The sequence below is a fragment of the Aedes albopictus genome, chromosome 1 (assembly GCF_035046485.1).
Source record: "Aedes albopictus strain Foshan chromosome 1, AalbF5, whole genome shotgun sequence".
NCBI classification, from domain to species: Eukaryota; Metazoa; Arthropoda; class Insecta; order Diptera; family Culicidae; genus Aedes; species Aedes albopictus.
In genome coordinates this window covers 15,081,970-15,100,431 of record NC_085136.1, presented here as the reverse complement: position 1 = coordinate 15,100,431, position 18,462 = coordinate 15,081,970, and the positions used below count along the sequence as shown (strand labels likewise).

Here is an 18,462-nt window from a genome sequence, read left to right as displayed (position 1 = left end):
GGAAGCAGATTCAGTTACTTGTAGCATAAAAACTACTTTACAATACATAAAACCTCAAAAAATAATGTCTAAGAGCAGTAATCATATACTTTGTTATTTGGGAAGCTCAATCCCAGTATGGACATAACACCAATAATAACAAGAAAATTATGAAATAGGTGCTTCATGTATCATCGAAAAAAGCCGCCATTCTGAACCACTGTGCACCGTACTCTACGTGCGGTACCGTCCTCGTAGGTGCCTTGCCGAGAGCTCTACTATTACGCTCCACGGGGAACGGGGAGAAGTGATTTTTTCCTCTACCTTCTACCCAATCCAAACTCTATATCCCTCACAAACCGTACGTGTGCTACACTTTATAGCACACATAGGTACCTATAGGTGATTCACTTTCCTGGTGGTGTTGTTGTCGTTGTTTGCACTCTATCCACGGATTCCCCCTGTTGCTTCTGTGCTGTAGATCGGTTGCCGACGATCGACGCCATGAAGGGGTATGGCACACGATCATCATCGCGCCCGGTCCCGGTAACTATACCTCACCGTGCCATACCGTACCATACCTAAATATAGCCAGTCCAGGAGGTTTCACTTGGAATGGAGTGGAAAAACATCGGGAGCGAGCGAGTATAAAAAACGGGGGAATTATGGTGCGGTGATTAGTGAAGGTATTTTGCTTTTTTTTTTCTTTAGCGCACTTACCAGCCCCCACATAGAAGCCGGGTTTCAAAACCGAGCTTTTATGATGCTTTAAACTTGTGAAATGTTGGTATTAAATACTTGCTTCGAATAACTGTGTTGTTTCTGATGAATATGGAAATTCGTTGTTATTACTAGAAGTCGAGTCTTTAGTTATTCCTATTTGACCATAGTAGTGTATTTTTGAAGAACAGAAAGTTTTGAAGCAACATGTGTGGTTTAATAATAACATAGCTTGTGCGGTGCGGCATCATCTTTGCTTGAAATGGTGCTGAACAAAAAGATTGTTCGGTAGTGAGTGAACATTTGTAGCCCTCAGGCGCAAGGCAGGTCAATCATAAAATAGAACTCTATAAATGCAGTATACAATAACCAGTGCTGAAAATGTCATTTCGACATATTTATGTAGATTAGGGTGGCTCGAGCTAGTATGAAAAAATAAACACATGTCAAAAAGTTCGATGGCCCCCTTCCAATTTTGTTCTATATGACGCCACAATGCTCTGGTCAAATTTTCAGCTCAATCCGTTAACATTTGAGCGGTGCTAAAGTTGTTTGAAGTTTGTGTGGAAGTTTAAATGGGAAAACATCGTTTGTTTTTTGCATTTTTGTATTGAGAAGTTCTGATTTTTCTTAAACCACATATTCAATTTTATAGAAATATAGCCTAGGATATGCCGAAAAACTTTGCCGAAGTTACAAGCTTCGGATTACTTTGTAGTCTTCGACAAAGTTTTTCATCACATATTAGACTTTACATAGTTCTATATAATCGATTATGTGATTTAAGAAAAAAATAGCGTCCCTCACGAAAAAAAAATGCAAAGCGATGTTTTCCCATATAAACTCCCATACAAACTTCAAACGAGTTTAGCACCACCCAAATGTGAGCTGAAAATTTGACCAGAGCATCGTGGCATCATATAGAACTAAATGAAAAGAGTGCCCATCGAACTTTTTTAAATGTGGTCATTTGAGCCACGCTAATATAGATACAATCACCTACAGCTCATTTCGGAAGCTAAACCAAAGAATATGGTATATGAAAAACTTGTGCGGCATGACCAGATTACCAGAAAGTAGAACTGGTCTAGCCGCATAAGTTTTTCATATATCATATTTTTAGGTTCAGCTTCTGAAATGAGTTGTAGCGTTGTAGGTGATTGAATCTAGATATGTCGAAATGAACAACACATCACAATAATAATAGTTATTTATGTTAGTTCAGGCCAAACATGTCTAAAGGTCCTATCTGCAGAAGAGAGGCTCTCTTCGGTTACCCACTTTTTCGTTAATATCTTAGCTGTTTATTTGTATTATGATTATCTCCTTGCATTGAACGATGGTCAAAACAATCGTCTTTTGATTTGTACTGCAAAAATAGTTGAAAAGTGTACCATTACATTGCAATAATTAAACGAGAAAGCAAACAAAGAGAGCCTCTCAAATGCGAATAGGACCTATTGAAATGTTTGGCCTGAGTTATTTATGTAACGAGTTGCAAAAAGTTGATTTTTCAGCACGAATCGTACATTTATCCAACGAGGCTTGCCGAGTTGGACGAAGAGTGCTGAAAAATTCCGAGTTTTGCAACGAGTTCCATACAAAGTTTTATGCAATGATTTTTTTTCATAAAGCAACTCATTTGAGTTGCATAATGTTCATAATGCAACTCAAATGAGTTGCATTATGAACATTATACAACTATTTTTCATTATGCAACTCATTTCAGTTGCATAATGAACCAGTTCTGAAAAAATTGCCATTATGATACCAAAATGAGTAAGATAAAATATAAATTATGATACTGAATTGCATAAAGATTTTTTTGCAATTTCTCATCGTAATAGGCTGTTTTACCTCACGCAAATCTGACAGGAAAATGCCTACTTTCCCACACCAAATCAACAGTGCTGTAATGGTTCATTACAGCACTGATTTGCGTTGCGTAATGAACCATTACAGCACTGTTTTCAGTTTTGGTCAACTTCATGATGCTTTCTGGACGCAGTTTTGAAAAATTGTGGCAATTGCACAGTATAACCTATTATAATCAGATTTTCTTAAACATTGGCTATGAACATCAGTGTGCAGTTTGATGGAAAAGTTTTGTTGAAAACTATCATCAAGGGTAATTTATGAAATTGCAAAAAACGTTGTACGCAACTCGGTGCAGAACTCGATTTTTCCAGCACTCGTCGTAATTATCCAACTCGGCAAGCCTCGTTGGATAAATGTACGACTCGTGCTGTAAAAATCGTCATTCTGCACCTTGTTGTGTAAACTACTATTACAGCACGAGTCGTACATACTCGGCAAGCCTCGTTGGATAATTACGACGAGTGCTGTTAAATTCGAGTTCTGCACCGAGTTGCGTACAACGTTTTTTTGCAATTTCATAGACTTACGCTTTAGGATTTATTGAGCTAATAGCTTTTAATAATACATTTTCATCAAACTGCACACTGATGTTTATAGCCAAGAAAGCCTGATCATAGCAGGTTATACTGTGCAGTTGTCACAATATTTTAAACCAGCGTCCAGAAAGCATCAAGAAATTGATCAACTCTGAATACAGTGCTGTAATGGTTCATTACGCATCGCAAATCAGTGCTGTAATAAATCATTACATCATGAGGTAAAACAGCCTATTAAGATGAGAAAATGCAAAAATAACCTTTTGTTGTACTTTGTACTACACCTAATTGTTTGAAGAAAAACTGTCTTCGGCAAAGTAGTTTTAAATTTCATGGGCTACTTAATATGTATGTATGTATGGAGGTAGCCAACGTTCTAGCTTGAGACTTGATCGGCCTGCAGTTCCACTTAACAGTAAAGATGAAATATCAGTACCACCCTGAATTCAATATACCACTGTATGAAGGGCCAAAAAGGGGGTGTGGCGGACCCGTAAGTAGAGACACTTACTCAAAATCCGCCGGTTTAAGTGAATCTCCTTCCAACAGTATGATCCAACAAGGTGAATAATGAAATTCACATCATTTCACTTGTTAGGCTAAGTTTCATGGGCTACTAGGTGCTGATAAAGTTGATGAATAATGCTTCCACTAGGTGGCGTTAGTGAGCATGCAGATTTTATATCTCATATCTTAGGATTCGATGACTTAGAAAAATGGTGTCTTCGACAAAGCTGTTCAGTTTAATTTGAAATTCCACCACTAGGCGGTGCTAGTGAGCATGTGAATATTTTTTTTTAAAAGACATTACACCGTCTTCGGCCAGAGACCGCACAGACTGAACATTCACTAACATTAGACAACGGACAGCACATGAAACACCCAGTAGTCCAGTGGAGAATTTTCCGTTTGACGAAAAGTTTTCCCCGACTGGAGCGGAAATCGAACCCACACTCCGAGGCTTGCGAGACACCTAAACGACTGACGCCGCTAACCGCTCGGCCACGAAGCCCACATATATATCTTATTTAGCTTGGGATCCTAACTACTTATAAAGATGGTGTCTTCTGCAAAGATATTTGGTAAGTCAAGGACTTACGGATGATTTGCCGTTTAATTTGAAATCTCACCACTTGGCGGCGCTAGTGAGCACGAACATTTTATATCCCATGTATCTGAGGATCCTGACTTCTTAGAAAGATTGGGTTTTCGACAAAGTTTTTTTGGTAGGTCAAGGGCTTATAGATCATTGACAGTTTGATTTATAATGCCACCACTAGGCGGTACTAGTGAGCATGTAAATTATATCCTTTCAGTGTTTAAAAGAGGAGGGGTACAATTTGCCGTAGATGGATTATGTTCCAATCTATTGTTATTCTTATTCTTTCTTTACCGAAGCCTTTTTAGTATCCCTTCTCCCCTTAAACCTATTTTAAACTTTCTCTGACCTCTTCACCACAAAATCTCCTTAAAGTTTCATTTTGCTCTCTTTTTGTTTCTTCTTTAACACTTTTTTGCTCCCTCACCATAATTCCCTCAAATTTTCCTTCCTAACCCTCGTCGTGCATCAGCTGACGTTCATCCCACGCACTGATGCAGTGCACGCTCAGCGTTCCTGTCTGGGTTCATAATGATTCTAATGCACGACTAGGGTCAATCACCCCTGAGACTCCCTTGGGTCACGCTATTGCCCGTTCCTTCCTCCCAAGCAAAACACGTGTCACAAAAGAGTCACGGCAGTTTTGGTTGCACAGAAGTTACTTAGACTTTGTTCTAGTATTGCGTTTCAAGTAAATCACAGAGACTTATCTGTAATCTATACTTGCGCTGTCGTGACTCTTCTGTGACACGTGTGCTGTTTGTTTTGCCATATTGCTGTGTCTCGGTCTTTTGAGACCGGGCCATGATATGACGGTTTCCACAGTTTCTTTACATTTTTGCGTCAGGAGATATGTAGATGAACATCTCATTTTATCTGCTACATTTTGTGTGTTTGTCAGAGTTACTTATTTATACTGAATCTCAGACCATTCCCTAACCAAAATCTCAACTCCTTTCTATTTACGAGGGCGTCGGTGAGTCGCTGGCCTCTCGATAAATATATATAATCCTTTCCCTACTATCCCTCCCCAATTAGGGTAGGTCAAATTGTATTTCTATTAGTATCAATGCCGCTTAAGCCTAGGCTTGTTGGCTAGAACACATGGTCAAATCAGACACGAATGCCACTTAAGTGGTAAAGTGTCTTAAATATATAGTAATAATAATAACATGGTCAAATGCCCATCCCTGAAGGAAAAATGTCCATGGAGTGACATAAAATTTCTAAGCTACGTCACTCCCAACGTTGGTGTTCAAAAATTTAGTATCACTCACTCTTACATCAACACATCTACCTGATTCACTCAATTACACCAACACAATCTGAATCTTAAAACAATTTTATGATGTAAATTCACAGGCTTTCCAACTCAAAAATCCGTTACTTTTGTCAAATTTAGTCCTATGTGGCGTAAAACATTGCGTAGTCAGCAATATTGAGTACCAAGTGACCGAAAATTTGGCCAAATTAGACGGAAAGCTGCATCTTTTGGACATCAAAATTTACGTTAAGCATGCATAGTTAAATTTACGATTACATACACAGTTGAAATTGTTACATGAAGTTCAGTGTAACAAAAACAAACTTGCATCGCATTCAACACAGTTCTCTATCGGATATTCAAATTAAAGGTTGGCTGCAGTATGAAACTTGCTTACAATGTTGAATACAAGAATTTCAAGTGGAATGAAACGGAAGTTCAAACGTTCTTGAACTCACATAAGGTGTAGATTTCAGAAATTTATTTTGGAAGTGAAATTCAAAACGAACTTTTTTTCACAAGCTGTACGCAAACTGTCGAACCACTTCAAGTTACGGGAATTGCCCTCAAAATCACAGCTTTATTGTAAAATAATTTTTAGAAGATGAAAAATTATATTCGTAGAGGACATTTTTGTGTATAGGGGGCTGTCCATAAACCACGTGGTCATTTTTTTGGGACTTTTCAACCACCCCCCCCCCCGTGGTCATTTGTCCATACAAAATTTTTTATTTGTCCATACAAAATGGTCATTGGCCAAAGCCCCCCTCCCCCCCCCTAATGACCACGTGGTTTATGGACAGCCCCTAGGTAGACTGTATCTGATCATGTTGAAAATGTTATGCCATTAGTAAAAAAAAAATAAAAAATAGAATATTTTCTGATGTGTATTGATCATAGACGACGTTATCAATTTTTTATGTGAGCTTTCAGGTATTTCGACTTTTTTATTAAGCCAATTTTGAAAACTCAGTTCAATGCATAGTTGGAAAAAAGTCTCAAAACCGTAAAAAAATGTATTTCCTTAAAAAATCACGAATTCGACTTACGACGACATGGTTTTCTAATGTATAAAGGTGCGGGGAATCGAACACAAGTGATTTCAAACGTCATAAGGGACTCTGACATGCTCATTTGGCTTCAATTTCCAATTTTTTACTGGTTGTTTTATATATAAATTTGTGCAGTGCCACGAGCGGTCATGTTCGTAAAGTATTCCAAACCGCCATAACCGATGAGTTATGACACTGTTATTCATATCCACAGTATATTCGAGAACTATTTTCAGAATTTTTATGCTTTACAGTTGTTTCTGTTTCTGAAAATTGAGGAATTTAGGTAAAATAAGTATGATGAAGGTGCGTTTGGCCCTTGAACTCATTTGAATTCCGTTCTACGAGCTTTTAGAAATTATATAAAAACATGCTGTCGTTCACCGAATAATCAGTGGTTTTCTCAAGATACAGAATTCTTTGACGCTTTTATAGCTTACTTTCCCACTGTGCAATATGAAGAAAATACAGAAAAAATCTGAAAACTACACGTGACGTAGATATTAGAACGTTTAATTTTTTATTTAATTTAATTTAAATTTACATACAATTATTTCCTGCACGCTAACTTGTAAACAAGCTCCATACTGCAGATTGAAAATTGTGTTAAAAGCGATCGAGGTAATTTTGTTCCAGCGTAATCGATGTAATAACTTAAAATAAATAAGTTTAAATGACTTGTATGTCTTGGATAAAAGAATAACTGAGTTTTAGCGAAATTTCTTAAACCTGATGTAAAAAAAACTGCATTTAAGTTTCTATTTCATTTCACTGGACTCTACATTATAGATTTTGTTGTATGGAAAATTGAATACAACCTTCATACTAGGAGCAAGCTGTAAATTAATAAACTGATTGAAAAATGTGTGCGATATGACGGGGTCCTTTTGTTACAGGTTATATGATGCAACATTTTTTAACTGAGCATATTAGGATTGCTGTTGAAAACGTTTAGTCGGAATTTCTGTTGTGCCATCCAGATTATGCTCACCGTAATTTCTCTGTTGTCTTACATCTGAGCTGATTTTGTGTGTGTCGTTACAGCCTACGCAGTTCAAAATTGTTACATCGAATTCGCTGTAACAAAATGACCTAAAACGCTTTCCACACAATTCTCCATCGGATCCATCGGATTACAGGTTGTCTGGCAGTATGAAGCTTGTTTACTAGCTTGTTTACAAGTTTGCTTACTAGAAATTCTTTCATGTAAAATTGGAAGCAACGTTCCAGTATTTACGTCAAGTGTACTGCAAGTCAGTCCCATCTGTAAAAAGTAGGCATTGAGAAAATGGACCCTGGAGTTATCAAATTCGATTTCTATGTAAAACTTCAAAAAATCGCCATAAATTGAAAACTTACTCGATTATCATGAAAATTTAACAAATTATTTCAAACATGAACATATGATTGTGAAAAATAGAAAATAGGCTAAAACATTGTTGGGTCTCCAGTTAGCCTAGTGGTTAAGGTTATGGATCGCCAATCCGGAGACGGCGGGTTTGATTCCCGTTCCGGTCGGAAACATTTTCTCGACTGCCTGGGCATAGTGTATCATTGTACTTGTCTCACAATATATAAATTCATGCAATGGCATGCAAAGAAAGCCCTTCAATAATTAAATAACTGTGGAAGTGCTCAAAGAACACTAAGTTGAAAAGAGACAGGCCAAGTCCCAGTGGGAACGTAGAGCTATACAGAAGTACAAAAGTTAATGATGGGGCTGACTTGCGATTACTTTTCATTATGGGACAATCTGACTCGGTGTTGTTTTTAGATATTACTGAACAAAGTATATATTTTTATTTACGCAGCTGAAAGATCATCCGAAGAAAGTCAAAAACTGGCACAAACTAAATTTTGATCAAAATGCAATTGGGACTGACTTGCAATTCATTAGAGTGGGTCATTGTGATCGTTTTCTCAGATCAATGTCTTCATGGATTCATTGGCTCCTGGAAATCTGTAAAATTTGTGTGCGATCAGTTGTGTCTACATTTTGCGTATAATATTGAAATTTACATGGGGCTTAAATGGAAACAATTTGTACCAATACTGTAAAAGTACAACCTAGGATGACCTAGGAAAAAACATTGTCCAAGGCCGTAAAACGATTCGATGATGCTTGTAAAAAGTTATCTTCTACAAACTGCAAGCATGTTTTTCAGTTTTAGTATGTAAAGAAATAATAATGTCTACTCTATAACTTTTTTCATGACCATCGGTGCCCTTCGCGGTCTTCAACAAAGTTTTTTGACGCATCCAAGGCCATGTTTTCCTATGTAAAATCCCGTATAAATTTGAAACGCGACATAAACGATCGCGTCCAAATTTCTCACAGTTATTTTATTATTAGCTTTATTAGGGAGATTTTCAGCCCGAGGCTGGTTCATCTCCATATTTGGGACTTCAAAAAGAACCTGAAAAGCTTTGATCTGATCGAGTGCGGACGAATTTTGGATCGAAACAACGGATGACCTCAACTATTCATCCTCCAAAAATAAATTGTATAGGTTGAAAGACGAATGGCAAATTACGGTGGGCACGTGTTATAAAAATGCTGACTATCTATTTTCTTATTTTATTTATTCAAAAATCAACTTCCAATGAGCACTAGAAATCCTTTCCGAACCACTGTGAACTATAAAACACAATGGACGTGCGCTACCAGAGAGGATGTGGAAAGGCAAAAGGCAAAAAAGCGGCGACAACGGCGACGACTACTACGATCATGACGATGACGACGACGACGACGACGACGCTGTTGCTGCGCATAGTGCTGTGCAGAGTGTGTGCGGTGGCGGTGGCAGCCGCAGTGCTATTTAGAGTGGATTGGCTCTGGCTGGACCTTGAACTTGTGGCTGACCTGTTGATTCATCCAAGCAGGCGAGCCGCAAGAACCGAGCGATCACCACCGACCGCCACCGACTCGACTCTGAGCAGCAACTAGGCGAACTGACGACGACGCACGGCGGTGGCGACGGCATGTCATAAAGGAAAGGATCGCGCTTCTTTCGTTGCCGATGGTTACTTGGATTCATATAGTTTTTGTTTTACGATCATTGAATTGTAGTCATAGAATAGTTATTAGTCCGAATTTGTTAGCAATAGTTAGCAATAGACAAATGTAACATTTACTAAACCTTTCTAGGCTCTGGGGGGCTGGCAGTCAACGACTGCCATATGCAAATTTCAGACCACACTCGGGGTATACTCTGCTCGGAAATGGCTTCCTTGTTCATCAGGTTACTGGTGCTTCTGCTGCTCGTTGATCCTCCCGTGCGAATTTGTCCGCTCCAAAGCGATATCTCCCATCGCCTTCAGAATCCTCAAAAGTGTACATTTCAAGGTTCACACGTTCCATTCTACCGAACCCCACTGAAAATCACTCCATATTCACTTGAGTCAAATCCCCAGAAAACACTCCACCGCACTTCACTGTTTTATTTCACAGTTGCTCGACTGGATCTTCTGAGTGGAAGACCTGCCAGCCATCCAGGGCCAGCCAGCCAGCCAGCGGAGAGCAAGTACCGAAAACGCACCAAGCGGAACGAGCGAAGCGAACGAGACTGACTGAGACGGCGGTCGGTCGCGGCGAACCCCGAACCTTTGCGCGGAACACCTCCACACCACGCTTACTACACAGACAGACTGAAGTGCGCCGAGCTGAGCGAGCGATCGAGTAGCCGGGGAGAGCCGCTAAAATGGCGCAGGTAACTTGGATCGCACCTACAACAGTAGTGCTCCTCTCGCCGCACCAACACAGTTGAGCGGCTTTTTCCTTCCACCACAATGCAACGCTATGCGACGGTGGTGTGTGCGTAGGAGACTTAACGGTAAGGAAAAAGGCGACTTCGATGAGCCGCAGGAGACTTGAGTGTGTTAGGCGAGGAACCTCTCTGCTCCTCGGCAAGGATAACGTATGCGCGGTGGAACTATGTAGGACGCAAAAGTCCGTTGGAACGATCATCGCCGGCCGGGTGGATTGTTCGCGCGCACGCGAGTGCTGAACAAGTGGCTGTTCGGCGCGCATTCCTTCAGTATATTTACACATAATTACACTGTTTTTCGTAATGGTATGGTTACTTTGTGAGTTTTATTGATGATCCTTGTATTTTTCAGATATTACGTCACAACTGAAACTGAATTAGAGTTAAGTTCTACTAGAACTTTTCCAGGAGTCGAGCTACAATTATCCCTGAACTCCCTTTGTGAAGATTGACATATGAACCCAGTCAACTTCAACAATGACAACATACTTCGTAAACCCGAACCCAACCATATAGTAAAACTACACTGAAACCGGAATTAGGGGACAAATTGATCATCCTCCACCACACCGATCGGAGATGCTCCAGAACTTGCGACATCCTCAGCCGGAGCCATCAGTGCGGTTTCTCCTCTGTTTTCCTTCTATTTCTTCTTGTACATCTACTTGCTCCCACGTTTGGGACTCCTTCGCCCTTGTTTCGTATCATGCTACAACACGGAACTCGGCACAACATGGAACGATATTAAATAATGCGGAAACAGCAGACCCAACTTGTCCGGGAGAAAAGCGCCGCCTGGAAGAAGCAAAGTGCGAGCAAATGGAACTGCTATGCCATTCACAAAAAACACGAACGTTCTACCAGAAGCACAATGCATCCAGCAAAGGCTTATTGCCGCGAGCCGTAATGTGCAGCGATAAGGACAGGAGCATCTTGACGGACGGACATGAGGTGACCGAAAGGTGGAAGCAGCGCTACGACGAACAACTGAATGGTGCGGGCAGCGCAGACATGCGGAGAACCAAGGCAGCGAGAGAAATGACTACGTCAGTAAAACAGGGGGCAACAACGAGCAAACTCCTACGTTGAGGGATGTTAAGGAATTCATCAAGGTGAGCCCGGGAAAGTTGGTAACCTGCCCTGCCTGCACTGGTTAACAGTCCGGATCTGGAAGACCGAGCTACTCCCGGAGTTGGAATGTGAAAACTTCCGAGTGATCACAATTCTGAATGCCACCAAAGTGCTATCCCAGGTCATCTTCCGTCGTCTTTCACCCAAAGTTAATGAGTTATGAGTTTTTGGGAAGTTATCAAGCCGGCTTCGTCGATGACCGCTCGACAACGGATCAGGTCTTCACCGTGCGGCAAATCCTCCAAAAATGCCGCGAATACCAGGTCCCAACGCATCACCTAGTCATCGATTTCAAGGCGGCATACGACAGTACCGACCGCACAGAGCTATGAGAATCATGGACGAGTACGGCTTTTTCGGGAAGCTCTCTAGACTGATTAAAGCGACGATTGACGACGTAAAAAACTGCGTAAGAGTTTCGAGAGATCTCTCAAGATCGTTCGAATTTCGGCGAGAACTGTGACACGGTGATGGACTCTCATGTCTGCTGTTCATTATCGCCCTTGAAGGTGGCGGGGAAGAATGAACCACGAGCTCGCTGCACTCTACGGCGAACCTAGCATCCGGAAGGTTGCAAAAGCTGGAAATATACGATGGGTCGGACATGTTGTAAGAATGCCGGGCAACAACCCTGAAAAGCTGGTGTTCACAAGAAATCCGGATGGTACAAGAAGACCTGGAAGGCAGCTTTGATCGGGACTGGTGTCCTCATTCACTAGTGCACTTACTACACTAGGCTTCAGCGTCGTATTCTGGACAACACCCGCAGTACATCAGCTTCTGAGTTGTCAAGTGGAGCGTTTTTCTCTTCTGCTAAGTAATGTGCATTCATGCTCGTAGACTGAACACTTGGAGATGGTTAATGTCTGTCTTTTAATTGTGCCAAACTCGCGTTTGAAAGGATTTAGATATGGCAGTATTCTACTGGTACACCGCCATGGTCACCGCTTCCATCCAGTAGCATGCTTTCCGTGCGGGCACGGGTACCTACTTATCTCAACCAAGTTAAGGCTTCGTCGACGGATCTTCAATTCGTTACTACATATGTAGTTACTCCGTTACTACATTTGGACGATGGCGTTGAGATCACGGTGTCCTACAGCTTCCGATGCCACTCGTGCTTACAGTCTTTCGGATGGTTTCCGTCAGCCAGAAAGATGACTTCGCTTGGTTGCCGCAGGTTGATGTCAAAAGTTATCTACCTTGATACCTTGTTGGCTTCAAAGTAACTTGATTATTTTGTGGCTATATCGGTCTCTTTCTACTCATAGTATAAGGGAGTAGAGATCAAAGTGGATAATGAAATGATAGATATGATAGAATTCGCTAGGTAGCGAACAAGTGTGATTTTTTTTATATATATAGAAGGTGAAATTAGGCAAGTAGGCCATGTATTGAACGAATACATCGAATGCGTGAAACTTCTGCCGTGCGACCTGTGCTTTTAAACAGATCGGCTTGGTTGGTAGTTCATACCACCTTACCAAGACTGGCAAAAGTTTCAGGTATGAACTACCAACCAAGCCGATCTGTTTAAAAGCACAGGTCGCACGGCAGAAGTTTCACGCATTCGATGTATTCGTTCAATACATGGCCTACTTGCCTAATTTCACCTTCTATAAATTTTCACACTTGTTCGCTACCTAGCGAATTCTATCATATCTATCATTTCATTATCCACTTTGATCTCTACTCCCTTATACTATGAGTAGAAAGAGACCGATATAGCCACAAAATCATCAAGTTAATAATAGAATACGGTCGATAAACAAGAATATGCTACAAAGTAACTTTACTCCAACGCCGAGCGTATAGTAGAGCACCATCTTCGTCGGTCTTGGGCGATGTTCCTCCAGTTTTCCCGAACGTGTAGGGATCGTAGATCTTCTTCAACCGCGTGCAGCCAGCGAGTTCGCGGCCACGAAGTCGCCTACCTCTACCGGGTTCTCTGCTGAATATTGTTTTCGCTATTCTTTCTTCCGACATTCGCACTACATGTCCAGCCCACTGAAGTCTGCCGTATTTTACACGTTTCACAATATTCGCATCTTCGTATACTTGGTACAACTCGTGATTCATGCGTCTGCGCCACACTCCATTTTCTTGTTTCCCACCGAGAATTGTCCGCAGCACTTTGCGCTCAAAAACTCCAAAAGCTTTTCGGTCTACCTCCTTTAACGTCCACGCTTCGTGACCGTAGAGGGCAACCGGAAGAATCAGCGTCTTATACAGAGCGAATTTTGTTTGCGTTTGCAAGTTATGGGACCTAAGCTGGCTACGCAATCCGTAAAAGGCCCTATTCGCAGCTGCAATACGCTTTTCCACTTCACGGGAAACGTCATTTTCACATATCACAAGTGTTCCAAGATAAACAAATTCTTCAACAACTTCAAACACTTCCCCATCAATCACTACCTCAGCACTAACACCACTAGGCCTGCTTCTGTCTCTACCCGCTATCATGTACTTCGTCTTGGTAGAGTTAATCGTCAAGCCTATCCTCGCTGTCTCTCTCTTCAGAGGAGCATAAGCTTCCTCCACTGCCCTACGATCGATGCCGATGAGATCAATATCGTCAAAACAAAGGAGCATGTGCGACCGTGTGATGATAGAGCCATTCCTCTGCATGCCTGACCTCCTAATCGCTCCTTAGAGTGCAATGTTGAACAATAAATTTGAAAGAGCATCCCCCTGCTTCACTCCATCCAAGGTCACAAACGACGTAGATACTTCGTCCGCGATCCGAATAGTTGATTTTGATCCATCCAGCGTTGCGCGTATCAGTCTAAATTAGTTTCACCGGAAAACCATGATCTGACATTATCTGCCAAAGCTCATTTCTTTTCACTGAATCGTACGCTGCTTAAAAATCAATGAACAGATGATGAGTCAGCAAGTTATATTCCCGAAATTTATCTAGGATCATCCGCAGGATAAACATATGATCCGTCGTTGATCGGCCCTCACGAAAACCAGCCTGGTATTCGCCGACGAAGGGCTCCTCAAGAGGTCGCACGCGAACAGGACACGTGACAGTATCTTATACGCCGAATTTAAAAGGGCTCTGTAATTGGCACACTCCAGTCTGTGTCCTTTCTTGTAGATTGGGCATATGAGGCCATCCAACCAACTGGTAAGCAATTCTTCATCCTCCCAAATCTTTATAATAATCTGATGGATTGATTGATGTAGCTGCTCGCTTCCGTGCTTAAGAAGTTCGACCGGGATCTCGTCATTCCCAGCAGCCTTGCTGTTTTTCAGCTCCTTAAGGGCCTTTTTAACCTCATCCAGTGTTGGTGGTTCCACTGGTTGACTGTTATCCATTATGTTAATCCTGTTCCTGGCTGCTCCTTCGCTGCTACCATTCAACAAATCTTTGAAGCGCTCCTTCCACCTGGTTGCCACCATTGCTTTGTCTGTCAGCAAATTTTCTTCCCGGTCATTGCACATGGCGGGAACTGGCGCAGTCTTGTGCCGCGCGCCATTGACAGTTGCATAAAACCTCCGCATATCGTTCCTGTCCATACTTTCCTGCGCTTCAGCACTCTCTTCATGTTGCCGTTTTTTTTTCTGCGGTGGATTCGTTTCTCTTCTGCTCTTGCAACCCTGTACCGCTCTCTATTCTGCCGGGTACCGGCCACTAGCATTCGACTTCTGGCGGCATTCTTTTCGTTCGTCACTCGTTGGCAGTCCTCGTCAAACCAACCATTACGTTGGCGTTGCTGAGAGGTACCTATCACCTCTTGCGCTGTTGTTGTCACTGCTTCGTGGATAACTCCCCATAAGCTGTTGACATCTCCAGATCCGTTGGTCTCTCCTATCCTCTCGTCTAGCTTCTTTGAAACGCTTTGTAAGCTCCATTAAACTTCCTAAAACCCCCTGAGATCCACCAGAATCCCCAAATATGCCTCAGAAACTCTCTAAAAATCCTCTGAAATATTCCGAAACGGCTTCAAAAACTCCTTAAACCCTCTTGCCCCCCTGTAACACACCTTAGACCTTCTGAGTTGCCCGAAAACGCATATGGAACCCCATGAAACTCCTCTGAATCATGCTGACATGGTTGCGAAACCGCCCCCCCCCGCGGACCCCCTGTGACGCACTGGAGACCCTCCACAGCACCTAAAAATACCCCAGTGATGCCTACGGAACCACCTGAAAAGTCTTTGCAACTCATGCCCTCGTATCTCATGTAATGCACCCCTGAGACCTTCCGAAACCTCGTGTAGCGCCTCCAGAGCCCTCTGCACATTCTCTGAAACTTCCTGAAACCGCCTCGGACCTCAGGTAGTGCACCTGTAACGCCTCTGAAAACCCCCCGAAACTCCTTGAGACCGTCTGAAACATCCCGAAAACGCTACTGCAGTCCACTGCGGTAACACCTCTAAATTTTCTTTGAAGGCCCTTCGAAACCCGTACGACTCCCCTCTAATTCTCCTAGCCTTTCGTTCTTCTGCGTCCTCGAAATACATTCATGTACAGTCAGGATACGTTATACACGGTGGGTGGTACTTTACGAGCCATTACGGTTGTCTTTGTTATCTTTCAACCAATTCAGTTAATTTTTGGAAGGTGATTAGTTTACGATATGCCTCAACTTCACAAAAAATTAGCTCTATCGGATGTAAGGCAGCCGAAAAATCGCGGTGGTTGTAAGGTATTTACCTCCCTCCAACGAATTCTGACTGTGAATGCGGTCCCAGCCTAAATAGAGCTTTGATTGTTTGAACAACGATTTATGTATTTGCAGGAGGGTGATGGTTTTGGTTGAATTCTCCTGAATCGATGGGTGAATGCCTCGTCTACTTCGCACGCCAGCTAGAAGGTGTAACACTCACACTTGACACTCGAGGTTTCTGGGGCGCTCTAGTGGCGTTTTAGGAGTACTTTCGATGGGCATTTTGGTGGATCTCAGAGGCGTTACGCAGGCGTTTTCTGGGGTTTCGAAGAGTCTCTGGTTCAGAGGCATTTCAGGAAGTTTCAGAGCATTTTCAGTTGGTTTCAGAGGTATTACTCAGCCCTTTCGGGGGTTTCTGAGGGTCTCAGGTGCATTACGTCGGGTTCTAGGAGGTTTTAGGGAATTAAAAGGCATTTCAGGAAATTTCAGATGATTTTCAAGGAAATCTTTACATAAAAAACCCTCGAACCCCTTGAAACACTCCTAAAACCTGTAGAATTCCATTGAAATGCTTTTTTAATCATTATATTCAATTTAAAATATCGTTGAAACCCCTTGGAACGCCTTCGAAAGGCCCCTGAACAACACAAAACAAAAACAAAAACACACCTGAAAACCCCTTGAAATTCCTACGAAATGCTATCAAACGCTATTAAGCCCCTAAGCACGCCCTTAGAGCGTTCTTGAAGCCCTTTTTAAACTTTTTGAAATGCCTCCGAAATGCCTTGAAGCGCACCTGAAATCCCTGAAACGCGCCTCAAAGGCTCCAGAGACCCCCTTGAATTACCCTCAAAGCCCCTTAAAACGTCCCTGAAATTCCCGTAATCCCATTCAAATGCCAACGAAACCTGATGGAACGCCCTTCAAAGGGTCCTGAAATTTCCCGATACAATCCCCCTGAAACGCCCCTGAAGCTTCTTAGAACCCTCTCTGGTGGGGTCGGTATCTGGGAATTTCCTGGAAACTCCCTTAGCCCATCTTATCTTAAATGGAGCAAGATCTGTTCTTGTGAACTGGATTCTTTTAGTAGAAGCCTTTTAGTAAAATCAAATTTTATGCACACCATTCTCTACTTTTATGCCCATTTTTAATTTATGCACCCCCAGCCAATGGCATAAAGAGAGGTATACTACTGACTAAAGCAACGATGGCCGGGAGACGTTTATCAAGAAAAGCAAAGAAAGACTGCAGGGGAGTTGCAGGAAGCCCAAGGGGAGTTTTAGGGGGATCTTGGAGGCTATTCAGAGGATCTCAGTAGGTTTCAGGGATTTAAAGGTGTGTCATGAGGTCTCAGACGGGCTTCCAATGGGGTTCCAAGGGGCCTGAGGGGAGTTTTAGGGAGCCTTAGAGGCTATACAGAGGATCTCAGGTGAAGCAGTTTCAGGGGGCTCCAGGAGGTCTCAAAAATATTTTTTTAAAAGTAAGGGGATTACAGGATGCCTTAGATGCGTTTTAGAGAGTCTAGTGGCGTATCAGGGGGTAGTAGGAGATCTCAGGGACGTTTGAGATGGTCTAAGAGGCGTTTTAGAGGGGTTCCAGCAGACAGTGCTGAAAAAGTCATTTCGACATACAGTAGACGTTCGGTCGGTGCAAACGGTTTAACTGCAATGATTTTTAAGTGCAAGTCTGGTAAGTGCAACAAATTTGCAGTTATTGCACCGCCAAATGTCAGAATGGTGCGCCATGTCAGCCCAAATGAACAGTTGGATGAAGTTCACGTTCATTTTACGTCAGTTGATGGTTTGTTGACACTGTCAAGCGTTGCAGTTATCGGAATTTGGTGCGCTAAGTGAAACGTAAACATGTTGCAGTTATCGAACGTCTACTGTATCTAGATTCAGTTCAGACTTTCTGGTCGGATTGGTCTAGCCGCACAAGTTATTCATATACCATATTTTCAGGTTCAGCTTCTGAAATGGGCTGCAGGTGATTGAATCTAGATATGACATTTTAAGTTCTTCCAGAAGTCCTGAGGAATGTTCTAAGGGTTGCGTAGATGCATAGCAGGGGGCATCAGGGGCGTTTCATGGAATCTTGGGACGATTTAGTAGGTTTCCGGGGCATTTCAGGGGGGTTCCAGGAAGTCTCAGCGGGATTTCAAGGTGTCCCAGGCGATAATGTTTAAGGGAATATTAGAGGCGTACGAAAGTGTCTGAGGGGCGTACGAAAGGGAATCAGGAGAGTTTCAGGTGTTTTCATGCGGTGTCAGGGGAGTTTCAAGTGAACCTCAGAGTTTCAGGAGGTACCGGGAGGTTTCAGCACGAACACCCCTCTATAACCCACTTGGAATGATTTTGAAATGCACCTAAAATTCCTGGAAACCACTTTAAGCTCTCTTAAATCCCCCTGGAACCCCCC

The 18,462-nt window shown here is 42.3% G+C and overlaps 1 protein-coding gene across 3 annotated transcripts in view; it reads right to left on the bottom strand.

Moving 5' to 3' along the window:
* The window catches only part of LOC109415389 (paired box protein Pax-2a), an 83,116-nt gene that overhangs the window by 41,803 nt on the left and 22,851 nt on the right, over nucleotides 1–18,462 (bottom strand). Inside the window, exon 1 of one of the 3 annotated variants that reach the window (XM_029855215.2) lies at nucleotides 9,669–10,215. The exons of the other annotated variants lie outside the window; for them this stretch is intronic. The gene's annotated coding sequence lies outside the window, so the exon portion shown is untranslated. Of the gene's footprint in view, nucleotides 1–9,668; nucleotides 10,216–18,462 lie in introns of those variants that run through there. 3 annotated transcript variants of the gene reach the window in all.